The sequence below is a fragment of the Bubalus kerabau genome, chromosome 9, assembly GCF_029407905.1.
Source record: "Bubalus kerabau isolate K-KA32 ecotype Philippines breed swamp buffalo chromosome 9, PCC_UOA_SB_1v2, whole genome shotgun sequence".
Taxonomy (NCBI): Eukaryota; Metazoa; Chordata; class Mammalia; order Artiodactyla; family Bovidae; genus Bubalus; species Bubalus kerabau.
This window is the reverse complement of record NC_073632.1, coordinates 99,424,421-99,451,364: the sequence shown is the minus strand read 5'-3', so window position 1 is coordinate 99,451,364 and position 26,944 is coordinate 99,424,421. Positions and strand designations below refer to the sequence as shown.

The window sequence follows — 26,944 nt, the reverse complement described above, 5'->3', positions numbered from 1 at the left end:
TTCCAGTTGTATTTTGTCAACTGTTTTCTTGCAGTAACTGGACTTCCAATGACCATGGCATTAGGACTGGCTCTTGCTTTGGACTGTGGACTCCTGTCTGGCGCCTAGTCCAAGACTTGTGGCACCCGCATCACCCGGGAGCTTGTTAGAGATGCAGAAGCTACAAGCCTGCTGACTCAGAATCTGCATTTTAACAAGAGGCCCTGGTGATCCATGTGCTCAATGCCGCTGGAGAGCTCTGTTCTAACAGCCACTGCAAACACGTTTTCTCCCTTCGCTGGTAGGTCCTGCTGGTCTGATTGGACTTGGGCTCCATCTGTGTCATTTAAGTTCCCCAGGGATGACACTTAACTTCAGGGTGCTTGACTTGGCCACTAATTAAAGCAGAAAAGCAATCTTAGGGTGTGTGTTTATGTTTATAAGCGCCACCTAGCAACAGCATCAGGTGCTTCTCTGCAAACTGAATAGACATTTCTCTTGAGCTTTCTTCCATATTTTTTGGGACATGAAGCGTTCTCATAACAACATTTTTTTTCCTAATTTTTTTTTTTTTTTTTTTTTTTTGGGGCATCGCAGGGTGGCCGTGGGTGTGTATGGTTGAAGTGTGCTCTTAAGATCCTCAAGTGGACTCAGGAGGATGAGATGGCCTTTTAGCCAATCACTGGGCCGTAATGTCTGCTACTGCACCAGGTTCACCAAACTTAGATGATTTTGAAGGGAGACTTCTTTGTTGCTGGAAAATGACACTGAATGTCATTTCAGGGCAGGTCTCAAAATTTGGAAGCTCATCGGGGGCGGGTGTCTGAGCTCTGTGACGGTGGAGACGGTTCACACCGCACCTGCACGCCGCCCTTTTGCGTTCACATCAGTGCGGAAAGCTGCGGCGCTCCTCTCTTCTGTCTCGCTGCTTCTGTGTCACCACTCGATGTTTGTCCATTCCTAGCTTGTTGTGTTCCAGCTCCGGCACATCCGTGTTCTCACCTCTTTTTCCTCTTTGCTCTCGTTTCGTGAGGTTTCTGGGGTTTTCACCCCTGGTTTAGCCATTAGCGGGGCTTTCAAGCAGGTTTTATTTACCCGAGCTCTTCCATATGTGTGCTCATCTGACATTTGCACAAGCCCCAGAGGGGCACAGTGAAGGTATCCCTCTACCATAGATGAGCAGAGAGGCTTTGGACATGAAATGAGTTGTCCCAGGTCAGAAGGCCAGACCCCACAGACTTCTTGTTCTCTTGTTCTGTGCAGCCCCTATGCCTCCTCTGGTCGAGATGGTGCTTTCCATTCTCTCTCCATCAAGAAGTGATGGGAGGGGCAACTTCAAAGAACTTTGGACTTTTGTATTTCCTGAGGATCCCTTCAGGGTTTCCGCTCTTGGGATGCATTCCTTTTCTTTCTCTTTCCTTCTTTCTTTATTTCACACCTTGAGCAGAACCCTACATATTTGGGACCTGACCTTTAAGCATTTGAGACACTTCTTGCCAGTTACTTATTTTTATTGTAGTTTGCTGACTGTATTGTATTGTTTCAGCATGCAACTCTGTAATGGAATGAATCATTTCACTTTTTGATTCTCTTAATCTGATTTTTATTTTATTTTGAGTGTCATATGATAGTTTTTTTTTTTTTTTTTGTCTGCTACAATTAACATTTCTATTTGATGGAACCACATCCATCCATCCATCCATACATTTAACTTTCTTCAACAGCACCTGTGATTTTTATGGCTTCATTTCCTGCTTGCCTTTGATTCTTCACAGCTTTTTCATTGTAACTGCTATGGGAGAGATCAGGCCTGGTGAATAATACGCATGGTTTGGAATAAAATAGAGCTGGATTCAGATTCTGTATTTGACAGTAACTGATTTGAAAACTTGGGTAAGTATCTTATCTTCCCGAAGCTTGCCTGAATTTTCTTATCTGTGAAATGGGACTGCTAATTAACTCAGTGTTTTTGTTAGAATTAAAACATGTAACATAAGGAAAGCATTTTGCATAATCTATGGCGTATATGTGTTCACAAACTTGTTACTGATTAAGTCATAATAGTGAAAGTGAAGTCATTCAGTCCTGTCTGACTCTTTGTGACCCCGTGGACTGTAGCCTAACAGGCTCCTCCATCCGTCCATGGGATTTTCCAGGCAAGAATACTGGAGTAGGTTGCCATTTCCTTCTCCAGGGGATCTTCCCAACCCAGGGATTGAACCTGGGTCTCTCGCATTGTACGCAGATGCTTTTACCATCTGAGCCCCCAAGTTAATATGTACTATAATTGGGTTATTATTGCTTAAATATTTTATTCTGTTGTGACTGATCGTCACCTTTCATGCTTACTAATAATTTATGACAGTTCCATCCTCCTCTGTGTTGATAATAGGTGGTGAGTTAACTTCTTTCTCTGCCTTCTCCTTGTTATTTCCTTGGGCACTTTTCTCTCACTCCCTTTGGGGACCTTGTGTGTCCTGTAGGGGGCTTCCCAGGGGGCTTAGTGGTAAAGAATCTATGTGCCAATGCAAGGACACAGGAGGCGCGCGTTCGATCCCTGGGTCAGGAAGATCCCTTGGAGGAGGAAGTGGCGACCCACTCCAGTATTCTTGTCTGGAAAATCCTGTGGACAGATGAGCCTGGTGGGCTACAATCCAAGGGGTTGCAAAGAGTTGGTCATGACTGAACAATTGAGCACATGTCCTGTAGGAAGGTGGTACCATGGAAAGGTTTAGTCGTGGCTCTCTTGGAGAGAGCTCAGGAAGAACACTTTCCTTGATGTCAAATTCCGTGCTGAGTAAAAAGAAAATTTTTTTTTCATTCAGCAGCTGATTGCTGAGGACCTATTAAGTTCCAGGCATTGTGGAACTTAGCACCTCCAGTTCCAGGTGCTGGAGATCCATCTGTGTTTTAGGTGCAGGGGTCCAGCTGGGTGCCTGCTTTAATGGGGTAGAAGTAGGGATGACAAACATCAGTAACAAAACCACCACCCAAACAAAGCCGGTGCTGCTGCTGCTGAGGCGCTTCTGTCGTGCCCGACTCTGTGCGACCCCATCGACGGCAGCCCACCAGGCTCCCCCGTCCCTGGGAATCTCCAGGCAAGAGTACTGGAGTGGCTTGCCATTGCCTTCTCTGAACAAAGCAGATGAACAAGAAAATATCCAGTCGTGATCAGCGCCAAGAAGAGAGTGAAGCAGAGAGGTGAAGGAGCATGACTAGGTTGGTAGGCTTCTTTGGATGGTGTCTCCCTCTGAGAAGACGATACTTGGGTATGAAAGGCAAGAAGAAACCAGTCACTGGAAAATTAGGGGGAGGACCATTGTAGGCCAAGGAACAGCCAGTGCAAAGGCCCTGAGGTGAGCTTGGAGCCTTTGAGGAGCGGAAGCACGGTGGAGTCATGAACAGCAAGGACAATGGGGCTGTGCTGGATGGGGTTGGGGTGAGAGAGACACACAGTGGTCAGATCATGGAGGGTCTTACAGGTCTTAGGCATTTGCGATATTTTCTGGTTACTATGGAAGGCAGGGGGGTGACATGATCTGATCTGGATTCTCGAGGCAGAATGAGTTTAGGGAGGCCCGCTGGAAGGCACTGCGATATTCTGGAGATAACGTTATTACTGTCTTGGGTGAAGGTATTAGTGACTCCAGCATCTGAGAAGCCAAGGTCTGGGTACCATTGGTTCACTGGTAACATCACATCTGGATAATTTAAAAATGATCTTTGAAGCTGGGATGTAGATTCTTTTTTTTTTTTTTTCCTTTCTCTGCCAGGGTTAAGAGCTCCCCTCCGCTCCCCGCATCCTGATTACTCTCCTGTCATTTCAAAGGGAGGTGCAGCGCTACTCTCTGCGTTCACATGCTTCGTTCACGTCATTGTTTTCTTCTGGCACATTTTGCTGGGAGCTACAGTTTCTGAGGCTGTTTATCCATCTATGAATAGGGTTTTTGTGAAAGTGGACTTAGCCTAGTTTGTTTTCTTTGATATCAAATGACTGAACAGTTTTTAACCTGGGATCAGGAGGGCAGGGGCAGTTGTGTTTACTAGAGCAAAACAGTTCCTTAGAATTCAGAAGGTTGTAAAAATCAGAAAGCTTTTTGTATGAAAACTTGAAAATAGTTGAGTCAAAGGAAGCTGATCAATAGATCTAATGGAAAATATTTTGCTCCACCAAAAGACTATCATAATTTTACTTTAGAAATTTGAGTCACCATATTTTTGATTAAGCAGATGGTATTTTGAGAAATTTTCAACAGGTGAGAGTTGAACACATTAAAAAAAAACAAAAAACTGCAATGCATCACTTATCAACAGTGAAGGAGTGAGTGGGAGAGAATTGAAGGTCAGTAGGTTTATACTGAGGCTTCCCTGGTAGCTCAGCTGGTAAAGAATCCACCTGCAATGCAGGAGACCCCAGTTGGATCCCTGAGTCAGGACGATCTCCTGGACAAGGGGTAGGCTACCCACCCCAGTATTCTTGGGCTTCCCTGGTGGCTTAGATGGTAAAGAATCCACTTGTAATGCAGGAGATGCAGGTTTGATCCCTGGGTTGGGAAGATCCCCTGGAGAAGGGCACAGCAACCCACTCCAGTATTCTTGCCTGGAGAATTCCATGGACAGAGGAGCCTGGCGGGCTATGGTCCATAGGGTCGCAATGAGTTGGACCCGAAGGAAGTGACTTAGCACAGCAGCACAGGTTTATATTAGAATAACCTAGAAGCTTTACCTCACACACCTGATGTCAGCCCCACCCCTTTAAGGAGGGTATCTCTCAGGCTTTTAGAGGAAACCCCCCCTATGTGTCATCAGTCAGAAAAGGCAGTGAGCATGACCATATGAATCATGCCTTCCTGAGGAAGACCTTTTAGTGAAAGGAAATATTCTATTTCCTATTTTCAGAGATTTGCAGCAGAGGGGAAATTCAGAAGTTTGGGGTTTAGGAGTGGATGTGTGTGTACGTGAGTAAGTGTGTGTTTATGTGTTTCTAACTTTAACCTATGTTAATTGAACAGACTTTTGTGTTCTCAGAGTAATTTTATATTACCATGTCTTGGAGAGAATCAAGTCAAAAGTCTACCTGGAATATGACCTTTGAAACAGGAAAACTAGCTCACGATGTAGAGTGGGACCAGACGTCACGAAGCATCATGGATATCGTCAGCACCATCTTAGCATGGATTTCAACTGGAGTCTTAAACTCGCTGTGAGCAGATGACACAGCTGTGAGTAGAGTTTATGAAATGACTGTCTACACCAGAAGCTAAAATTGTTGGTAATAAGTATTAAATAAAAAACACAAATACTCCTTGCTAGTAAGACATCCAGAGGTAGATGGTATGAAGTGATTTAGTTACAAGCACCCCTAGGCATTTTCATACTGTTGCTCAATCTACTGCACAATTGCACTCATCTCACACGCTAGTAAAGTAATGCTCAATATTCTCCAAGCCAGACTTCAACAATACGTGAACCGTGGAACTTCCATATGTTGAAGCTGGATTTAGAAAAGGCAGAGGAACCGGAGATCAAATTGCCAACATCTGCTGGATCATGGAAAAAGCAAGAGAGTTCCAGAAAAACATCTGTTTCTGCTTTCTTGACTATGCCAAAGCCTTTGACTGTGTGGATCACAACAAACAGTGGAAAATTCTGAAAGAGATGGGAATACTAGACCACCTGACCTGCCTCTTGAGAAACCTGTATGTAGGTCAGGAAGCAACAGTTAGAACCAGACATGGAATAACAGACCTGGAAGCAACCTGGACATGTAACAACAGACTGGTTCCAGATAGGGAAAGGAGTCCGTCAAGGCTGTATATTGTCACCCTGCTTATTTAACTTACGTGCAGAGTACATCATGAGAAAGGCTGGGCTGGATGAAGCACAAGCTGGAATCAAGATTGCCGGGAGAAATATCAGTAACCTCAGATATGCAGATGACACCACCCTTATGGCAGAAAGTGAAGAAGAACTAAAGAGCCTCTTGATGAAAGTGAAAGGAGAGTGAAAAAGTTGGCTTAAAGCTCAACATTCAGAAAACTAAGATCATGGCATCTGGTCCCATCACTTCATGGGAAATAGATGGGGAAACAGTGGAAACAGTGAGAGACTTTATTTTTCTGGGCTCCAAAATCACTGCAGATGGTTAGTGCAGCCATGAAATTAAAAGACACTTACTCCTTGGAAGGAAAGTTATGACCAACCTAGACAGCACATTAAAAAGCAGAGATATTACTTTGCCAACAAAGATCGTCTAGTCAAGGCTATGATTTTTCCAGTAGTCATGTATGGATGTGAGAGTTGGACTATAAAGAAAGCTGAGCACCGAAGAACTGATGCTTTTGAACTGTGGTGTTGGAGAAGACTCCTGATGGTCCCTTGAACTGCAAGGAGATCTAACTAGTCCATCCTAAAGGAAATCAGTCCTGAATAATCATTGGAAGGACTGATATTGAAGCTGTAACTCTAATACTTGGGCCACCTGATGCGAAGAACTGACTCATTGGAAAAGACCCTGATGCTGGGAAAGATTGAAGGCTGGAAAAGAAGGGGATGACAGAGGATGAGATGGTTGGATGGCATCACCGACTCCATGGACATGAGTTTGAGTAAACTCTGGGAGTTGGTGATGGACAAGGAGGCCTGGCATGCTGTGGTCCATGGGGTCACAAAGAGTCAGACTTTACTGAATGACTGAACTGAGCCCCTCAGCCAGGTTTAAGAATCTCATCTAAAGCTGATATGCAAAGAAAGACTCTTTTTGAAAGTGGAGAAACACTAATTCTTACTTGTGCTTAGTCACTCAGTCGTGTCCGACTCTTTGGGACCCCATGGACTATCGCCCACCAGGCTTCTCTGTCCATGGGATTTCCCAGGCAAGAATACTGGAATGGGTTTCCATTTACTACTCCAGGGGATTTTCCCAACCCAGGGATCGAACCTGGGTCTCCTGCTTGGCCAGCAGAGTCTTTACCACTGGGCCACTTAGTTGGGATACTTAATGAGCACCTGTAAATCTGTGACAGTTGTCCCTGGTCCTGACATTTACAAGAAGTAAGCATAATGTGGCTCAATGTCTTGTCACCACTGGTCTTGAACTTTCTTTTTTTTTTCTTTTTTAGTGTTTCCAAACTGCAATCTACTTTTTGTTTTAAACAAGTGTGTATATTTAAAAGCTGGATCCTGTTTTAATTTAATTAAGCGTAAGGTTTTTAAAAAAAAATTTAGTGAAGTATAGTTGATTTGCAAATTTCTGCTGTACGGTAGAGTGACTCAGGTATATCTATATACACATTTTTTCATATTTTTTTCCATTCAGGTTTATCACAGGATATTGAGTATAATTTCCAGTGCTATACAGTAGGGCCTGGTTGCTTATCCATTCGCCTTCCCTTTTCAACATCAGAGCTTGGACATGTAAATTCTCAGGCCCTATCTGAGACCCACAGATTCAGAGACTCTGGGTGTGGAATGCGGGAAGCTCTGTTTTAACCAATCTGTCCGTGGTTTTGGTGCCGGCCAAAATTTGAGAACCACCGATGTTTACCACTCGTGTGGAACCATAAATGATGTATGTCAGACCATCCTCCATAATTCTTGTCTCCAGTTGGTTTTCAGCTAGTACGTACGGTTGATTAGGAAAGAGAACTTTTCTAGCAGGGACCATTGTTATGTATTTCGGTAGGTGCGTCAATGCAACGAGGTCTGTAAGCATCCTTTCCACATAGTAGGCAGGGAAGGGTCAAAGCCTTTGCACCTTTGGGCTCCTAGCCAGTTGCACCACCCCAGGCCCAGGGGATCCTTTGGTTGTGTACCTCACCCAGGTGAGTGTTCAGCCCCAGGAAAACACAGAATGAGGGGAATGTTTTATGGTCAGGCAGCACCTGTTTAGGTTTTTGTGTGGGATTTCCAGGCCTGGTGCTAAGGCAGGAGCAGAATGTGACACCTCCTCCCCCATTCCACTTTGAGGGAGAGAGGATAGTTTTTCTCTTTCATTGAGCGGGCTGGCTTTGCACAAGCCATGCAGTTGTAAAAGGCAGGGAGGGAAAGAAAAAGCAGAAAACAGTGGCAAACATGTTGCAGTCCAAGGTGAAAAGCTCTTTTGTTTTAGTCCATGGACACGAGCAGTGCAGGTGGAGTTTGAGAGCCCCCTCCTGCAGTTGACAAACGCCCAGAGAATCCAGAAGTGAAAAGCTGCTATGGAAGTGAACCCTGAGGACCAGGGGTGGTGCTGAGACTTGCAACAAGAGTTGCAGACTTAGATGCCTACAGGGGCCTGGAGGCAATGTCAGAGATTGAAATGTGGGGGCAAGTGAGCAATAGGGAGTGGTGGAGACTGTGGCAAACCCCAAGATACACGTGCTACTCAGTCTCTGCTGACCATGAACCTGCACTTTCCAGAATCTTCTGATTTTTTTGTTGTTCTTTTTGTTTTCAAATGAAGCTGGCTGTCTGGCTTTATTGTGTCATTTTCCAGTTTTGAGGAATCTGTCAACAGTTTGGCCACCTCATGCGAAGAGTTGACTCATTGGAAAGGACTCTGATGCTGGGAGGGATTGCGGGCAGGAGGAGAAGGGGATGACAGAGGATGAGATGGCTGGATGCCATCACTGACTCGATGGACGTGAGTCTGGGTGAACTCTGGGAGTTGGTGATGGACAGGGAGGCCTGGCGTGCTGCAGTTCATGGGGTCGCAAAGAGTCAGACACGACTGAGCAACTGATCTGATCTGATCTGATGGGCTAGTGTGTTGATTCTCCTGCAGATAGCTGTGGTGCCTACTCAATCACTCAGTTGTGCCGACTCTTTTGTGATCCCATGGACTATAGCCCTCCAGGCTCCTCTGTCTATGGAACTTTCCACACAAGAATACTGAAGTGGGTTGCCTTTTCCTACTCCAGGAGATCTTCCCTACCCAGGGATTGAACCCATGTCTCCTCCATTGGGAGGTGGATGCTTTACCGCTGAGCCATCTGGGAAGCCTGTAGACAGTTGTGGTCAGATGTTAATGGTCTTAGTGAGAAAAAGACGTATAAGATGTGAATACACTTAGCTACATAGCAGTCCATTCATGATTTAGCAAATCTGTTATCTTTAATTTCACGTTGCTACTTTATGAATTCTCTTATTTCTAGTATTGTAATATGTAATTCCCTACAAGTATTATTAAGCCAGAAATATCAATGCCTTGATGAACCCAGCAGACCATTGAGTAGTTACTCTTCAGTGTGAAAACAGGAATTTGGCTTCTCTTGATTGAGCTTACTTTGCCACTGGGTTTGTGGTATTGGTGCCTGACAGAAAGTGTTTCTGTCTGTACAGTAAGATTTTACGTATAAAGTAAAACATATACCCTGAAATAAGGCATTTGCTCCTAACTTCTCTGCTGGCTTTCGTGGTCGTGTTTGAAAATTTACCAGTCTACTCGAGGTCTTTCTGTCTTCCCGGTGTGCTGAATTGGGAGACAAACAGGGAAAGCAGTAGCGTCAGTGTTCACGCTGGGGCAGTACTCACCCCAAAATGCAGTCCACAAAACTTCACGGCAAAGATTTCAGGGTATTTCAGCGTTCCAGCTTGCTTTGTAAATCAACAGTCCATTTGTAAATGAACAGTGTATGTATGTGTGTATAAACACACGCACATAAATGTAAGTATACAGGCTGTATTTATAAAAATATATACACATATTCATTATGGATCATCTTTTGTTAAACTTTCATTAAGTGTTTATTTCCACTATTTATTCTTTTTGAAAATTTAAAATGAAAAAAATATATAGATTTCCTTTTTGGTACCAGTTCCTCTGCTTCATGAGAGGAACAGAAAGACCAATTTTAAACGACAGTTTGAGAGCCACTGGCCTTTAGGAAGTTTGTTCTTAATTCAGTGGATAATGGAGAAGTAATACAGGGGTTTGAAAGGAGGCATATTGCTGGCAGAACTGTGGGATGTTGCGGGGTGGGGGTGGGCTTTGGACGGAGGAGTGGTTGGAGTCTGAGACCAGCTCCAGGAGGCATTTGATCTGGCCTCTTGGAGAGAGTTAAAGAGGCCTGTGTAAGAGCAGGGGTCTTGTGGGAGGTGGGAGGAAGGGCTGCTGAGAGAGGCATGGCCCATGAGCGGTCCTGAAGCCTTGGCAAGGTTGCTCTTGGGGATGGAGAGAAGGGGGCCATTTGTGTCTCCCTGCCTTAGCATGGCAGTGCCACCCTGGAGTCTCTGGAATTCTGGGGAAGAGCTGCTTTGCGGGTATGGGAGTGAGCGCACCTTACAGGGACCACCCTCAAAAGCTGTTCTGGTTTGTAGAGGAGACATCTTTTGCACGGGACCAGCATCTTGCACAATTCAAACACTCCGGAAAACAGAGTGCCCTCTCTCACGGCGGCACTCTGATCGTCTCATGTTTTAATGAGGTGTAAATATCATGCAGATTGGCACACGGAATGTGTTAAAATAGGAGAGTGTTAGTGGAAATTTAGGTCCTCCACCTTGAGTGTGAAATGATGCAATACACATGAATTTGACACCCTGAATTATTTCGGTACGGCGCAGTCTAAGACATGGCATACGAAGTGAAATAGAGAAGATTAGAGTCCTACAGGACAGCATGTCGGTGGAGATACACAGTCAGCGTTCAGTGCAAAAAAGGCATCTTAGAGTAATCCCTTCAGTCTTGTTCAACGCTTAGTGAGATCAGCGTTTCTGGCTGCCATTCCTGTGTGGGTTGAGGAGCCGGTTCCCTGAGATTAGTGGCTGCTCTGCATTACAGCGGCTGGAAGAGTGCCAAGGGTGTGTAGGTCTTGTCCAGGGCCTGGCACTCAAGGGGATGACAGGTCTGTCCTCTACAGGCGTGACATGACCTGTTTTCTTATTCGTCATTGCTTTACCAACCCTTAGAAATAGATATGATCTTTTCTGTGAGTTTCAGGTAAAGCTAATAGATTCTTTACTTAACAGGAACCACTGTAATACGATGGGGCTTCCCTGGTGGCTCAGATGGTAAACAATCTGCCTGCAATGTGGGAGACCCAGGTTCGATTCCTGGGTTGGGAAGATCTCCAGGAGAAGGGAATGGCAACCCACTCCAGTATCCTTGCCTGGAGAATCCTTCTGGACAGAGAAGCCTAGTGGGTTACAGTCCGTGGGATCACAAAGAGTGGAACATGACTGAGCGACTAACACCACCATAAAATGATGGGCAATCTTTCTTATAACATCTCGCCTGGTATTCTGCACACCTGACATTTCTCTTAAAATCTACTCATTTCTCAACTGTGACTTTTAAATACTAGCTGCCCTACCTGGTATTCTGAAATGATGCCACATGTCTTTCACATTAAGTGTAGCTCTGGACATGAAGTTTTGGATGAAGTAGTGTCACTAGGCCATGTTAAGAGAAATATAACCCTAACTCTTTTGCATTTAACTTTTCCATTTGTTAACTCTAGTGCCCTGTTAGCTGGCACTTGCACCAGGCTTGGTGAGGGTAGCTAGTCACCAGGCAGTCATTCAGCAGATTTGTCTCGAGTGCCTACCCTGTACAGGCGCTGTTCTGAGAGCTGAGGGTCCAGCAGTGAAAAGAAGAGAGTGTAGTTCCTGTCTTCCCGGAGCAGATGTTCTAATGGGGCAGACAGACAGTAAGTAAAACTTGTAGCACGTGGGTGTGGTACATGCTGCTGGCCAGGCCCATAGGTGGATGCAGAGGGAAGTCAGGGATACAGCATTCACTGGGATGACCAGGGGAAAGCTTTTGGAGGGCACCTCAGCTAAACAGGTGAAAGAATGTTCTTGGCAGAGGGAAGATGCTCTGAGACGGGCCAGGTCCTGGCATGTGGAGGGAGCAAGGAGGCCAGGATGTCTCGAGCAGAGGGAGCCAGGAGGAGAGCAGCAGGAGATGAGGTCAGAGGAGAGCAGGGCCCACATCGTGCAGAGCCTTAGGGATCGTTGTGTATGCTTTGGCTTTCATTTGGTGTTTGAGGAGCCTTTGGAGGGTTTGGAGCTAAAGAGTGATATCAGATGTATGTTTTAAGGTTACAGTGGTTGCTGTGTTGAGTCGACAGAAGTGAGCAATTGGCGGGGATCAGGGAGCTACTTAAGACACTGGGGTGGGCTTCCCTAGTGGATCAGTGATAAAGAATCCACCTGCCATTACAGGAGACACGGGTTCCATTCCTGGTCTGGGAAGATCCCACATGCTGTGGAGCAACTAAGCCTGTGCACCACAACTATTGAGCCTGTGCTCTAGAGCTCGGGAGGCACAGCTCCTGAAGCCCACGCACCCTGGAGTCCGTGCTCTGCAACAAGAGATGCCACTGCAATGAGAGGCCCTCTCACTGCAGCCAGAGAGTAGCCCCTGCTCTCTGCAACTACAGAAAAGCCCATGCAGCAACAAAGACCTAGCATGGCCCCCAAATAATAATACTAAAAAAACGACACTGGGGCAATAATCATCTGAAAGATGATGCTGGGACCCAGTGGTAGCTGTGGCCCCTCTGCAGAGGTGGCCATATCCTGGGTGTTCTGAAAGGCCAGTGGGTTTACCAAGAAATTGAGTGGTGGTATGAGAGAATACCCATGGTGTTTTTGGTATGGGGAGTTGGAAGGACAGAGTTGCTGTCCACGGAGAGGTGGGAGAGTGTGGGAGGAGGTGGTTAAGGGAATATCCGGATTTGAAATATCCAGTGCTTACTGGTTTGCTGAATGAAGCCGGTGGTTGGATGAGTGTGTGTGCATTAATGGGGGAGCTTGGGACTAGAAAAACATTTGGTGGCCACTGGGGTATACATCGGAGAAGGAAATGGCAACCCACTCCAGTATTCTTGCCTAGAGAATCCTGTGGACAGAAGAGCCCGGTGGGCTGCCATCTATGGGGTCGCACAGAGTCGGACACAACTGAAATAACTTAGCAGCAGCAGCAGCAGGGGTATATGATGTGGTGTTAAAATCTCTGAGGCTGGATGATATCACCCAATGAGTGGGCAGAGGGAGACAAGAGAAGAGAAGAAATCTAGGGTATCCCCACCTTAACCAGTCTGGAGGAGTTGAGCAACCAGCAAGTTGCTGCCGGCAAATAGAAGGACATTTGTGTGTGTGTGGATGGGTGACGTACAGGAAAGAGTGATCAGCTGGGCCCAGTACTGCTGGTGGGCCAATAAGGGGAGACTGAAAGTTGACCAGAGTATTTAGTGTGTGGGAGATATTGGTGAACTTGACAGTTTTGGTTGGTTGATGGATGCAAAAGCCTGAATAAACTCAAGAGCAAATGGAAGAAGAGGCATTGATGTCCCGAGAGACCACGCAGTGTTAAAGCGACTTCCCATATGAATAGAGCACTGTTTTAGTCTGAGTATGACTTAAGGGCTGAATGCATTTTAATTGTTTAAAATCTGTAACCATTTTTTGGAATAGATGACTGCTTGGTAACTAGATATTTGATGAATTAAGACATGTTTTGCCCTCCCTGAACTGGGTAACAGAACACTGTAGATTATGGAGTCTCTTAACTTTTAATACTAACAAAGCTATTCATTCACTGAATGACTACGGACCAGTGGCTTCTATAGAGAAGAGTTATTCCACAGAAACTCTCTCTCTGCTTCATGCGTGCGTGCTCAATTGTGTCTGACTCTTTGTGGCCCCAAGGACTGTAGCCTGCCAGGCTTCTCTGTCTATGGAATTTTCCAGACAAGAAGACTGGAGTGGGTAGCCATTTCCTCCTCCAGGGGATCTCCTCCCTGGGGACGGAACCTGTGTCTCTTGCATCACCTGCATTGGCAGGTGGATTCTTTACCACTGTACCTCCTGGGAATCCCTCATGTTTTTCCATATATATATATATATATATATATATAGGTTTTGTTTTATTCCATAGTTTACCCACTTAGGTAGAAAATATTTGTTATGGATGGACCCAAGACCTCGAAAGAATCCCTTGTTGGTGATACTCACCTTCATATAAGATTTTTATGAAATGTTTTGAATGCAGTGAAATCATGTATGAAAGTGAAAGCTAAGTCACTCAGTCGTGTCTGACTCTTTGCGACCCCATGGACTGTAGCCGAACGGGCTCCTCCATCCCTGGGATGTTTCAAGCAAGAATACTGGAGTGGGTTGCCATTTCCTTTTCCAGGAGATTGTCCTGAACCAGGGATTGAACCTGGGTCTCCTGTGTTGTAGGCAGACGCTTTACTGTCTGAGCCATCAGGGAAGTCCTGAAATCATGTATAAATGACTTTTATTATAGCCTGGAGGTGGAAGCCATTTGTTAGCAGGAAAACTGGTGCAAATAGAGATAAACCAGTCAACTTTAAATGTAAATCATCAAACATTCATCAAGCACTTATCCTTTGTCTCTAGTGGGCGCAGTGATGGGATCCCTGTGTCTTTGGCATCTTCTGTTGAGTGGAGTTTACAGGCAAGCCCATAGGCACTTCAGCTCTAGGCCATCCTAGGAGTGCAGAGGAGTAATCGAGCATTTGAATGGGCACAGTGTGGAGGGCTCTTGGAGGAAACCACATCGAAGTCCAGACCTGTAGGGTGAGCAGAAGGTAGCCAGGCCTAGAGGAGGGAGGAGGGGAAAGAGAGGAGGGGAAAGAGAAGATTTGGGAGAAAACTGGGCGACCAGTGAGGCATGGCATTTACTTGCAACTGAAAGAACTCGATTGTGCTGGGTCTGTCCAGAGGTGGTGTGGCGAGAGATGAGCCTGGAGGAGTGGTGTGTGTGGCGTGGGCTGCGTCCTCAGCGACCTGTTTATGCTTCTGAGCAGGTGGAAGACAATGGAGGACTTTATGTCTTGGAGTGGCCTTCCTTTGGGAGGAAGTGTGTCAAGTAGACGGGGAAACAATGGAAACTGGGACAGAGTTTATTTTCTTGGGGTCAAAATCATTGCAGATGGTGAGTGCAGCCATGAAATTAAATGATGCTTGCTCCTTGAAAGAAAAGCTATGGCAAACCTAGACAGCATATTAGAGAGCAGAGAGGTTACTTTGCCGACAAAGGTCTGTCTAGTCAAAGCTGTGGTTTTTCCAGTAGTCATGCATGGATGTGAGAGTTGGACCATAAAGAAAGCTGAGCTCCAAAGAATTGATGCTTTCAAACTGCTGTTGGAGAAGACTCTTGAGAGTCCCTTGGGTTGCATGGGGATCAAACCAGTCAATCCTAAAGGAAATCAATCCTGAATATTCTTTGGAAGGACCGGTGCTGAAGCTGAAGCTCCAATCCTTTGGCCACCTGATGCGAAGGGCCAACTCATTTGAAAAGACCTGATACTGGGAAAGATTGAAGGCAGGAGAAGGGGATGACAGAGGATGAAATGGTTGGGTGGCATCACCGACTCGATGGACATGAGTTTGAGTCAGTTCCGGGAGATGATGAAGGACAGGGAAGCCTGGCGTGCTGCAGTCTGTGGGGTCGCAAAGAGTTGGACATGACTGAGCACACACGAAATGTACGGGAAACCCTTGAATCTCAAGGAGAAATAGCAGTTAAAGCCTTTGTACAAAAATTAACTTGACTTCCTGGGTATTTATTTCCTTTGATCTGTAAATGTGAAATTGACCAGACTTTTATAGCACAAGGGAACATAACTCTTCATTAAAAAAAAAAGAAGTTATTAAAACATTGACTTGATTGAAAAAAGAGATAGGAGTTGGGCTGCAAGGCAGTGGGAGAGGGGAGGAGGTGGTGAGGATTGGAGGGGAAAGGCGTCTGAGGAGGAGGAGGGGGCCGGGGAGCAGGAGGAAGTGAGGCTAAGGGGGTGTGGCCTGGAGGTCACACCTCAAGCTGTGGGTGTTCAGTGTGTTATCACCTGCAGTCTGCTGCCCATGGCTGATTAATGATTAACGATCCGTCCTAGCTCTGGTATAATGTAGTCTTTATGTGAGTCAGAGTTTTCACTCTAGTGGGTGAGCTAAAGCAAAAGCGGAGTTATTTGTAGGAATTTACGCTCTAGAAAATTCCTAGAAGTGGTCATAATGTGACCGCCTGGGTGGGAGAGCAGTTTTGGGGGAAAATGGATACTTGTGTGTGTATGGATGACCTGCTGTGCTGTGCACCTGAGACCTGGGGCTTCCCAGGTGGCACTAGTAGTAAAAAACCTGCCTGCCAATGCAGAAGATGCAAGAGACGTGGCTTCAATCCCTGGGTCAGGAGGATCCCCTGGAGGAGGGCATGGCCACGCACTCCAGTATTCTTGTCTGGAAAATCCCATGGGTAGAGGAGCCTGGCGGGCTACATCCATGGGGTCGCAAAGAGTCAGATACAACTTAAGTGACTTAGCATGCACACACACATCTGAAACTATTACACTGGTTTTCGATTATAGTCCAATATAAAATAAAAAGTTTTTTTTTTACAGTAAAACCTTGAAAAAAAAGAAGTGGCCATAAATATCATCCAAGGGTTTGCAAGTCTCCCCATCCTTGCAACCCAAAAGTATGCTGGAGCATGTAAGAAATGCTGTCCCCTACTCCCGATTACAGTTTTAGTTTGGTGCAGTTGATCACTGAAACCTTAACAGTACATACTACGAACATTTCAGATGCAAGCCCAGATGAATCACACTGGCTCTACCAGAAGTGGCTGCGTGGGTATTCATTTCTGAGGTCCTGAACTCTGGAAGGACACACAGATTATACTTAAAACTAATGGGACTTGATTATGGTAGGGTGAAGAACAACAAATGGGGACCCACCTCTGCAGGGCGTGGCTGCCCTTCCTCCTGCTCTGCATTGTTCTGGGTGGTGGACGCGGCCACATCATTCCCAGGGTTAAACATATACTCAGTTCTGGGAAAGCTTCCATCTTCAACAGTCCATTCAGTGGTCATTCAGTGATCATTCAGTGGAATGTGGTTTTAAAAATAATTTAACAAGGTAAAATTTTAGTTTTTAATAGTTACCACTTAAAAATCCCAGCCAGTTTTTCTGCTTCTATCCTCCCTGCCTGCTTCCCTGTGATTTCTGAGTATGGGGATCTCTTGGAAGATCTTTATAGCTTTTACTGTAATCAATTTCACATCGTTCACTATATGTTTTAGCGATTGGAAGTTCTGTAATATCAATTCTTTTTGCATCACTGAAGGTGTTCCTGTTTCTCCTTCGTCTTAAAAAAAAAGCCTTAGAATGGATATTGCAAAAGTATTTTATTAGCTACTGTATAACACTGGAACTCTGCTCAATATTTCGTAATAACCTAAATGGGAAAAGAATTTGAAAACAGATACTTACGTATGCAAAACTGAATCACTTTGTTGAACACCTGAAACTAACAAGACATTGTTAATCACTTACACTTCAATATAAAATAAAAATTAAAAAAGCAGTTTATTAAGGTAGCATGTATATTGATACCTTTTTCCTATTTTCTGTTTTAAAACTAGTTACCTTGAGATAGTATGTAATGTTCCAGTTCTGCTATAGAAATTCCAGCTTCTAAAATCATGTTATAATGAATCAAGGAGAAAAGGAACATTTATGACCAACTAATGACAAAAGAAAAAAAAAGTACAAATGCCTAGAAGCAACCATAGAAATTCAGGGAGAACGCAAAGGAACTAAGAAAAAGCTGTCTTATTAAAAGTAGCTGTGGTAGGCTTCCTGGAAGTGGTAAATGCAGTGAAATCAATCTTTTGTAATGACATAATTGTCATCAGAATATCTGAAAACAGTCTTATGGGTTAAGGAAGGTAATTGGGCTTCCCAGGTGGCTCAGCCGTAACGAATCTGCCTGCAGTACAGGAGATGTGAGTTCAACCCCTGGGTCAGGAAGATCCTCTGGAGAACGAAATGGCAATCCACTCCAGTATTCTTGCCTGGGAAATCCCATGGACAGAGGAGCCTGGTGGGCTCCATTGGGTGGCAAAGAGTTGGACATGACTTAGCAACTAAACCATCGCCATGAAGGTAATTATCATTCTTGCTGGTAACTATGCTTCCCTGATAGCTCAGTTGGTAAAAAAAAAAATCTGTCTGCAATGCAGGAGACCCCAGTTCCATTCCTGGATTGGGAAGATCCGATGGAGAAGGGATCAGATGAGATCAGATCAGTCGCTCAGTCGTGTCCGACTCTTTGCGACCCCGTGAATCACAGCACGCCAGGCCTCCCTGTCCATCACCAACGCCCGTAGTTCACTCAAACTCATGTCCATCGAGTCAGTGATGCCATCCAGCCATCTCATCCTCTGGCGTCCCCTTCTCCTCCTGCCCCCAATTCCTCCCAGCATCAGGGTCTTTTCCAATGAGTCAACTCTATGCATGAGGTGGCCAAAGTACTGGAGTTTCAGCTTTAGCATCATTCCTTCCAAAGAAATCCCAGGGCTGATCTCCTTCAGAATGGACTGGTTGGATCTCCTTGCAGTCCAAGGGACTCTCAAGAGTCTTCTCCAACACCACAGTTCAAAAGCATCAATTCTTCGGCGCTCAGCCTTCTTCACAGTTCAACTCTCACATACATGACCACAGGAAAAACCATAGCCTTGACTAGATGGACCTTTGTTGGCAAAATAATATCTCTGCTTTTGAATATGCTATCTAGGTTGGTCATAACTTTCCTTCCAAGGAGTAAGTGTCTTTTAATTTCATGGCTGCAGTCACCATCTGTAGTGATTTTGGAGCCCAGAAAAATAAAGTCTGACACTGTTTCCACTGTTTCCCCATCTATTTCCCATGAAGTGGTGGGACCGGATGCCATGATCTTCGTTTTCTGAATGTTGAGCTTTAAGCCAACTTTTTCACTCTCCACTTTCACCTTCATCAAGAGGCTTTTGAGTTCCTCTTCACTTTCTGCCATAAGGGTGGTGTCATCTGCATATCTGAGGTTATTGATATTTCTCCCGACAATCTTGATTCCAGCTTGTGTTTCTTCCAGTCCAGCGTTTCTCATGATGTACTCTGCATATAAGTTAAATAAACAGGGTGACAATATACAGCCTTGACATACTCCTTTTCCTATTTGGAACCAGTCTGTTGTTCCATGTCCAGTTCTAACTGTTGCTTCCTGACCTGCATACAAATTTCTCAAGAGGCAGATCAGGTGGTCTAGTATTCCCATCTCTTTCAGAATTTTCCATAGTTTATTGTGATCCACACAGTCAAAAGCTTTGGCATAGTCAATAAAGCAGAAATAGATGTTTTTCTGAAACTCTCTTGCTTTTTCCATGATCCAGTGGATGTTGGCAATTTGATCTCTGGTTCCTCTGCCTTTTCTAAAACCAGCTTGAACATCAGGAAGCTCACGGTTCACATATTGCTGAAGCCTGGCTTGGAGAATTTTGAGCATTACTTCACTAGCGTGTGAGATGAGTGCAACTGTGCGGTAGTTTGAGCATTCTTTGGCATTGCCTTTCTTTGGGATTGGAATGAAGACTGACCTTTTCCAGTCCTGTGGCCACTGCTGGGTTTTCCAAATTTGCTGGCATATTGAGTGCAGCACTTTCACAGCATCATCTTTCAGGATTTGGAATAGCTCAACTGGAATTCCATCACCTCCACTAGCTTTGTTGGTAGTGATGCTTTCTAAGGCCCACTTGACTTCACAATCCAGGATGTCTGGCTCTAGGTCAGTGATCACACCATTGTGATTATCTGGGTTGTGAAGATCTTTTTTGTACAGTTCTTCTGTGTATTCTTGCCATCTCTTCTTAATATCTTCTGCTTCTGTTAGGTCCATACCATTTCTGTCCTTTATCGAGCCCATCTTGGCATGAAATGTTCCTTTGGTATCTCTGATTTTCTTGAAGAGATCTCTAGTCTTTCCCATTCTGTTGTTCTCCTCTGTTTCTTTGCATTGATCGCTGAAGAAGGCTTTCTTATCTCTTCTTACTATTCTTTGGAACTCTGCATTCAGATGTTTATATCTTTCCTTTTCTCCTTTGCTTTTCGTGTCTCTTCTTTTCACAGCTATTTGTAAGGCCTCCCCAGACAGCCATTTTGCTTTTTTGCATTTCTTTTCCATGGGGATGGTCTTGATCCCTGTCTCCTGTACAATGTCAGGAACCTCATTCCATAGTTCATCAGGCACTCTATCAGATCTAGGCCCTTAAATCTATTTCTCACTTCCACTGTATAATCATAAGGGATTTGATTTAGGTCATACCTAAATGGTCTAGTGGTTTTCCCTACTTTCTTCAATTTAAGTCTGAATTTGGCAATAAGGAGTTCATGGTCTGAGCCACAGTCAGCTCCTGGTCTTGTTTTTGCTGATTGTATAGAGCTTCTCCATCTTTGGCTGCAAAGAATATAATCAATCTGATTTCAGTGTTGACCATCTGGTGATGTCCATGTGTAGAGTCTTCTCTTGTGTTGTTGGAAGAGGGTGTTTGTTATGACCAGTGCATTTTCTTGGCAAAACTCTATTAGTCTTTGCCCTGCTTCATTCCATATTCCAAGGCCAAATTTGCCTATTACTCCAGGTGTTTCTTGACTTCCTACTTTTGCATTCCAGTCCCCTGTAATGAAAAGGACATCTTTTTTGGGTGTTAGTTCTAAAAGGTCTTGTAGGTCTTCACAGAACTGTTCAACTTCAGCTTCTTCAGCGTTACTGGTTGGGGCATAGACTTGGATAGGTGATAACTATAATGTTATAAAAACATAGCTAGGCTATTTTTCTTGTAAAAGCAGACTTCATTCATAGACCTTGTTATAATTGTTGGTTTTGTTTGCTTTTTATAGATCCAAAAGTATAATGAAAGTGACATTGTTGCAGTGAGATGTGGAGTAGAGTTGTTTTGTTTTTTGTTACATGCAGTTAATATTCTTTTTCTCTTTTAAAAAATAACAACACAGTTTCATTCCAAAGCCCCATGACAGGATTAACATTTGCACTTGAGGTGGTCAGGCGTGGTGTTTTTCTACTCAAATGAGGGCCTGTCTGTGCATTAAAGCTCTTTGGTCAGCACTTGGATGGGGGAGAAGTTAAAACCTAACAAAGTTGGAGTCAGCTTTTAAAAATCCTGGCTGTCGATGGAATGTGTTTACTCTGTAGGTAATTGCCTGTGGTAGAGGAATAACTGTTTTAAGGAGTTTGCCTGGAGAGAAAATGTATTCGTGTACCCATTCATAGCCTCCCTCTTTTCTGTCTGTTATGATTGTCTAAATTTGTGTGTTTGTGTTCGGGCCATTTCTCATCCTAAAAACACTTGTGGCTGCTCCAGCGATACATGGTGGTTAAGACCAGGGAGGGCTGCTTACGTCTGAATCCTCTACCAGTCACTTACGAGATGTGTGATGTTCACCAGTTTCTTTGCCTTGTTTAGTCAACTAGCTTATTTTTATTTTTTTAAGTTTTTAGTTTGTTTTAGTTTTCATGGCCACGCCACGTGGCATCTGGAATCTTATTTCCCAGACCAGGCATTGAACCCACGTCCCCTGCGTTGGGAGCTCAGAATCTTCACTGCTGGGACCGCCTGAGAGATCCTTCAACTAACTTATTTTTAAGTTTGGGATCACGCTGTTAGTAAACTTTTAGGGTTTATGTTGAGGATTCAGTGAGATAATGCTGGTAAAGTATTTCCCACAATAAATGATAAACTATATGGCATATAGTCAGTGCTTTAAAAATACTCTAGCCCTTGTTTTGTTACATACGTGACAGGGATATCCTGGAGAAAACATTTTTCACATTTCTGAGAGAATTTCCCTGTGGCTCAGTGATAAAGAATCCGCCTGCAATGCAGGAGCCACAGGAGACTCAGGTTCAATCCCTGGATTGGGAAGATCCCCTGGAGGAGGAAATGGCAACCCACTCCAGTATTCTTGACTGGAGAATTCCATGGACAGAGGAGCCTGGCGGGCTACAGTGCAGGGGGTCGCAAAGAGTCGGACATGACTGAAGCGACTTAGCATGCGTGCATGAACACATACTCTGCTTTTGACAAATGGTAAATTGCAACTCAGTGAGGAGAATGGTGAAGAGAGAGACTGGCCCACACACCCTTTGGGGACTGTGTTGATATCAGGTGGCACTGAAAATGGGAGATGCCAGTTCTGCCTCTGAAACTTTAAGATAGGGCGATTTATGAATCTTTCTCCCTAGTTATTCCACCAACGTTGTGTTGGGAGGCTTAAGAGCTTCCAATAGCAATCCGTAGGATATGCTCACAAAAGTCAGAAGAAAGGCTGTCACCGGCGACGGGCCCTTTCAGTTCGTATTTTCTGTTTTATCACAATTGAAGTCCACGACTTACTCCACTACCTGCTCTGCTGTGGCATTTGATAACCGGTGGGTGTGACAGTAATCCCTGGGTGTGTCCCTGCCGTAGTGTGTATTCCACTGACTAATCGTCTCCTGTCATCAACTACCTCCATTAGCCCCACATGGAAGGTGCTCCGTCTCGCCAAGCCCCAATTAAGGAAACCAGCCCAGTTTCTTCTTGGGAGCCAAGGAGTTATTACGTAAGATGTGCTCCTGTAAGCACTGTGGGAATAGCTGTATTACTTGTGTTCTTTAGTCCCCAGGGTTGATTCCCTCAGTTTGAGAACCACAGAAAGTTGCAAACGTTTCAAAGGATTTTTAGGGTTACCCGTGCAGAGGGAGAAAGAATGGTCCCCATGGATCTCAAAGAGGCATCTTTGCAGGTAGGTACCTGGAGTGAGGTGGACCATGCTGGAACAGACCTGGACTTATGGGCAAGACCCATCCCTGATGTTTCTTAGGAAGGCATAGAGGGGCTAAAGAGAAAGCTTGGAGTTGACCTGACTTGCCTATCTATGGGTAGAGTACTTTCTGTCAGGCATCTTTGAGTGGAGGGAGTGTTTTTTGTTTTAGTCCATTTCTACTTGCTTCCAGAACAGGGTTTCAGCAGTGATGAATGTAGATAAGTTCTCTTAAAACCAGATAAATCTGTATCAGGCCCTTTCCCCCTTGAGAACGTGTGTGTTCAGTCGCTCAATCATGTCTGATTTTTCGACCGCATGAACTGTAGCTCTTGAGGCTCCTCTGTCCATGGAATTTCTCCTCTGTCCAAGAATACTGGAGTGGGTTGCTGTTTCCTTCTCTAGGGTATCTTTCCAACCCAGGGATTGAACCCGCATCTCCTGCATTGGCAGGTGGATTCTTTACTCCTGAGCCACCAGGAAAGCTGGGAGTATGAAGAAAAGGGTCTTTTTTCCCTAGGGTTATGGTTCCGTGGGCATCCCTGGTGGCTCCACAGTAAAGGATCCGCCTGCAGTGCTGGAGTCACAGAAGATGCAGGTTCGATCCCTGGGTCAGGAAGATCCCCTGGAGGAGGGCACGGTAACCCCCTGCAGTATTTTTGCCTGGGAAATCCCATGGACAGAGGAGGCTGGAGGGCTACAGTCCATAGAATCGCAAAGGGTCGGACTCAACTGAAGTGACTTAGCTCGTACATGTAGTACCGTGCTTCCAGCACTCTGATTTTCATGTTTATTTTTCCCCACTGCTGTCTGATATTGAGGGTTGGCAATAACCATAGGTCATGCAGTCCAAATACATGTTCTTTTGAATAAATAAGTTGTTTCATTTTAAAGCTAAAGAAACTGTGGCCCAGAGAGTCCCATGGCTAAGATGTAACGGCAGGACCTAGACTAGAAAGGGAATTCTCTGGATTCCCAGTTCTGGATGTTTCTGATTTTAGTATTTCCACAACCTTACCCTAATTGCCCTTTACCCACAAATCCTATAAAATTGATAACCTTGTAGGTCCCACCCACCAGCAGTGGTGTGGGACGTCACTTGCCCGTCTGTATTGCAGTCGAGGGCAGTGAGCCTGGTTAACCATCTGTGATGCAGACTGAGTGTGGGCTTATGGGGGGTCCAGTGGGGAGGAGCTTTCCGTCTAGCAGGGAGGTGGCAATACTGATTATTATACCATATGGTGCAGTGCATTCAGTGATGGACGTGTTTACAGGTCCAGAAGCTGTACAGAGAAACAGAGAATGCATTGTGTGTGTGTGTGCGTGTTTAGGGGACAGTTGTTTGTGAAGGTTTTAAAGGATAAAGGGGAGTTTGCCGGCCAGATGGAGGTTGAGGATGGAGTCTTCTAGGTGAAGATTTTGGGAAACTAAGCAGCAGTCCATTGGCGGCGCTGGAGGATGAACTGGGGGTGGGATCACAGCCACCTGCAGACGTCTCTAGGTGGTACTCACATCGTTCACTTCCTCCAGTCTGTTTCAGAATGGAGAGAGATATGGAAAGTTCATCAGTGACTCTTAGTTTCCTTTTGGGCTAAAGAACATGAAGTGTCTTTGAATAGGACGGTTGGTGTGACCGGAGAGGCGGTGACGAGTGTGGACTGCCAGGTCCCTGGGGGCTCTGTGGCTTCGGTGTCATCAGGTAAGAAGGTTCAGGAATAGTGCTTGGCTTTGGACTCAGAAAGGCAGCAGGTTCTGTCCGGAGCCTTCCTGCCCTTCCTCCAGGATGCTGTTGGGTGAAGGTATGGATTCAGGTTTACATGTTCAGCTTTTGGAACCAGACACCATCGCCTTTCAGTTTTCATGGCTTTGGAGGAAACAGATAACGAATGATAGGAAACAGCTGCTCCTGATGTGGCAGCCAGAAATGCAACCTCATGGAGCAGCGTGGTCATCACGAGAATATTCATGCGAAGTCCTCTCTGATTAAACACTGGGAGCTGTGGAATGTGGCTTGTTTTTGTCTTTTTACCCCCTCCCCCCATTGTCTTTCTGTTGCTTGCAGCTTTTATTTTTATTCATCCAATAACACAGAAGTGTTTCCTTGTAAAAAAATTTAAACAAGCTGACTCTCGATAATTAGGGTTTCTCTGGTGGCTCAGATGGTAAAGGATCCACCTGCAATGCAGGAGACCTGGGTTCCATCCCTGGGTTGGGAAGATCCCCTGGAGAAGGGAATGGCTACCCACTCCAGTATTCTTGCCTGGGAAATCCCATGGACAAAGGAGCCTGGCGGGCTACAGTGCAGGGGTTTGCCAAGAGTCGGACATGACTGAGTGACTAAGTTCACACACTAGATAATTAAAAAGTATATCTAATTTCTACCTTTGTGCTAAACCCTTTTTCTTTGTCAGAGGTGGGTGTGAGCACCTTCTAGAATCCTTCCTAGACGTTTACATACATGTTTATACAGGTTCAAGTATAATTATTTTCATTTATGTAAATGGATTTACATATAGTTTGAATCTGATCCATAGTTTGAATCTGATCCATGTTTTCTTTTTTTTTTTCACATTTCATACTGTTTTAAAGGTCTGTCACTCTATTTAGGTAATCCATTTTAGAAGTAATTTTTTTATACAATCAAACTTAATTAACTTTGTCAGGAACTTGGGAATGCAGGTATAGAGATCTGGGTGTCTCTTAGGAACAGGAGGTTGTGGTGGCTGATATGTTGGTGCCCAACAAGGATTCAGGATGTTTTATGGCAGATGGGCTGGCACCTGGCAAAATATCTTGGGTCAGCCTGACGGGAGAACTGATCTCCTGCTGTGAGAGTTTATTACTGTGACACCAGCTTGGTTTCAAGCACACAGTTGGTCTTTTCTTGCCAGAATCATATTCAAGTGAGAGATGGCCGATACAGTCTTTAGGATCTCTGACTTCATCGAGAGAATGTGGGACTTGACTCTTTCCTCAAAGCGTGCTTCATAATTTTGCAGAGCTTATTTAAGAGAAGTTGACCCAAGGGACAAGGGAACTTTGAATTATAACCCAGCGAACTGGGACCCAGAAATGATGAGAGGGAAACCTTTGGAAGGGGAAATGGGACCAGTCATTGTTGTGATACATTCATGGGCTGCTGACATCATGGGAAGCAGTTGATGACCTCTTGCTAAAATTGTTCATTTGAGCTTGCCAAACCCAAACAGACTGTGGGCATTTGTGGCCGTTCCCCAAAGTACGGCAGCAATTGTCCCAGGAGCTGTTGGAATGCTGTCATTATGACCTCTGTGCATGTTGTTTAGACAAAGGGGGAAGACGCCTTCTCGGCTTGACAATTTGCCAGCCACCTGCTGTCATTCTTTTTCTTCAGTGCTTTGAAAGTGACCAGAACATGGTCATCAGGCCTCTTGTAAAAATAACAACATGGGCATGCGTAAAATCACAAAGTCCAAGACGCTGATGCATTACAGAGGACACATGGCAATGGGCGCCTATTTTCCTCATCTGTTTTCTTGACGGCATCAGTCTCTCATATTTCATGTGGCCGGTTGCTGCCTTAAAGGGAACATTCTAGAAGAGAGGTGGACTTTCATGGGACAGTTACTTAGATCTTTTACTGGAATTAGCTATTATCAAATAAGCACTGCAGTGACCTTCACATTTCTTGACCATGTGGGGCCATGTGGTGGCTTTATAAAGAAATCCTCATTTCTAGCTGTAAGGGAACGTGCATAGTTCACTATTTTACTCTGGTTTTCAAGGAAATTGGGGTTGTTGGGAGATAAAGAGGTTAGACGCGTGGTATTCCATCAGCTGTGAAATTGCGCTTTGCAGCTCCGTGGTGTCATGTCACAGTGGATGAGAGGAACAGGCTCATGTGTTGTTCTTTGTCACCCATTGCCTTCCTTTGCTTAATGAAGCATCCGCCAGTTTGATCACATGAAGGACCAATCAGGGAGACAGCTCTGTTTGCCTGGATCCTTCCTGCTCTTGTGATCCTCCTACACTTGAGGGCAGTACTTGCCCGGGGAGGTCATACCACAGGGAGGGAGGGAGAAGGCAGAGCCAGCGTTGGGCGGAATGGAAAACCCTGTGTGCAGTTCTCACTCTGGTGCTTCCTGGGGGGATAACCTTACACGTGGAGCCCTTCAGAGCGTGCTTCCTCATCTGCCAGTGGGGCTAATAAGGACTTCCCTGGTGGTCCAGTGGTTAAGAATCCACTGTCCACTGCAGGGGACACAGGTTCGATCCCTGGTCAGGGAGCTAGGATCCCACATGTCTCAGAATGACTAAGCTACTGAGCCTGGGAGCCTCAACCAGAGAGAAACCCGCACACCGCAACTAAGATCTGATGCAGCCAAAATTAAATAAATAAATA

The 26,944-nt window shown here is 45.1% G+C and overlaps 1 protein-coding gene across 3 annotated transcripts in view; it reads left to right on the top strand.

Moving 5' to 3' along the window:
• Window positions 1–26,944, top strand: part of CNKSR3 (CNKSR family member 3) — a 106,063-nt gene that overhangs the window by 5,482 nt on the left and 73,637 nt on the right. Inside the window, exon 1 of one of the 3 annotated variants that reach the window (XM_055536027.1) lies at window positions 1,700–1,872. The exons of the other annotated variants lie outside the window; for them this stretch is intronic. The gene's annotated coding sequence lies outside the window, so the exon portion shown is untranslated. Of the gene's footprint in view, window positions 1–1,699; window positions 1,873–26,944 lie in introns of those variants that run through there. 3 annotated transcript variants of the gene reach the window in all.